The following is a 1867-nucleotide window of genomic DNA, read 5'->3' as shown; positions in this document are numbered from 1 at the left end:
AATGGACATTGTAACAATAATCGACAGGACACTGGTAAACCAAGGGCACACTTATACAATTACCAATCACTGGGAATAGGGGCAAAGTGTGCATAATGAAAGTTCCGTAGGGATCTGACATTTTGGGACGATTCCATTGGCTTCCATAGCATCAGGCAAGCTCAGTCAATTGTCTGAGAGAAAACCAACAGTATTTCAAGGTGTGTAGAAACATTTGTCTCTTCTCTCTAACTGCATCTTTGCTCCTCACAGGAAGTTGAGTCACTGAACTGCTTTCACTTCTGCTTCTTACACACTGTGAAAGTTGTGAGTCACATTCAGCAGCAGCTCCCCTCGATAGAGCACACTGTCGTGTCTAAGCTAAGCAGGAGAAGCTCTCCCTTGAGAAAGATACCTCACACCCCGAGTGGGTCAAACCAGACCTCTTCATTATATAACCCCACAGACGAGCAACCCCAAGCAGAATGTCAACCTCCCAGCACAGAGTTCTACTCCCTCATTGAAATGAAAGATACATTTACCCAGCTGGAGGTAAGGCAGGTGGAGCTAGAACAGCAGGTGATTACACTCGTCAGCACAGACCCAGACAACAGTCCATCACAACAACACCCCCTTAACCAGAGCTGGAGAGATGGAGCTGGAGAGAGACATATCTGCACTCTGGACTGTGGTGAGACAAATACAACAGGAGAAAAAGCAGAAGCAGGAGAAGAACAGAGCACCAGAGGAGAGGATCAGACTGCTGGAGGAGAGGGTGAAAACCCATTGAAAAGCGAGTGACCTCAAAAAAAAGAAGATCTGAATGGTTTGTTATACTCACAATGATTCAAACAGTTTCGGAAACTTCAGAATGTTTTCTATCCAAATCTACTAATAATATGCATATCTTATCTTCTGGGGATGAGTAGCAGGCAGTTGAATTTGGGCATGCTTTTCATCCAAAATTCTGAATGCTGCCCCCTATCCTAGAGAAGTTAACAAGGCACACCTGTTAATTTAAATGCATTCCAGGTGACTACCTCATGAAGCTGGTTGAGAGAATGCCAAGAGTGTGCAAAGCTGTCAACAAGGCAAAGGGTTGCTACTTTGAAGAATCTCATATAAAACATATTTTGATTTGTTTAACACTTTTTATGTGTTATTTCATATTTTTGATGTCCTCACTATTATTCTACAATGTAGAAAATAGTCAAATAAAGGAAAACCCTTGAAGGAGTAGGTGTGTCCAAACGTTTTACTGGTACTGCAGCTGAATAACACATACTGTAAGTTATTTATGCAACTTTAGTTGTGAAACAAGCTTTGGGCATATGTTTTGATGTTCAATACATTCTAAGGCTGCATGATGCAACTCTAACGATGATTTGAAAAAAGTTGTATGAAAGGCATGAACCTTGCTTATTTGTTTTATCGCAGGCTGAACACACTTCATCAGTCTCTCATTCCCAATTTGACAAGCACTTAATGGCTCAAATTTCCCGGCGGCATCCCCTTTGTGTGGCTGTAATGCCCCTTAAAAAATGCCATGCCTTTTGCGATCAGCCCTTCAGCTGAAAACAACAAATATAATTCCCTTCTCCCGGCTGCATGCTCCGAAGCACCTCTCACTCACATGGCTCTCTCAGATACACTACATGGCCAAAAGGATGTGGACAGCATAGCAGCAAAGGGAGGACCAACTCCATATTAATTCCCATGGTTTTGGATTGAGATGCTCGACAAGCAGGTGTCCACATACTTTTGGTTATGTAGTGTATCTTAATTCTTATTAACCAATGCCTGTCACATGATTGGGTCCTTCTCACAGGCTACAGGTGAAGACACACACATCGGGGACGCAACTGCGCAAGTCCTTTTCCAATTCCGA

At 42.8% G+C, this 1867-nt stretch overlaps 1 long non-coding RNA gene across 1 annotated transcript; it reads left to right on the top strand.

Annotated features, from left to right (window-relative positions):
• The first annotated feature begins 345 nt into the window (after positions 1 to 345).
• LOC127908185 (uncharacterized) lies at positions 346 to 1216 on the top strand. The gene is made up of 2 exons (XR_008066234.1): positions 346 to 805; positions 1012 to 1216. It is a non-coding gene; the product is annotated as an uncharacterized LOC127908185 (long non-coding RNA).
• Positions 1217 to 1867: the final 651 nt, after the last annotated feature.

The sequence above is a fragment of the Oncorhynchus keta genome, chromosome 17 (genome assembly GCF_023373465.1).
Source record: "Oncorhynchus keta strain PuntledgeMale-10-30-2019 chromosome 17, Oket_V2, whole genome shotgun sequence".
NCBI lineage: Eukaryota > Metazoa > Chordata > Actinopteri > Salmoniformes > Salmonidae > Oncorhynchus > Oncorhynchus keta.
This window is presented reverse-complemented; position numbering and strand designations above follow the sequence as displayed.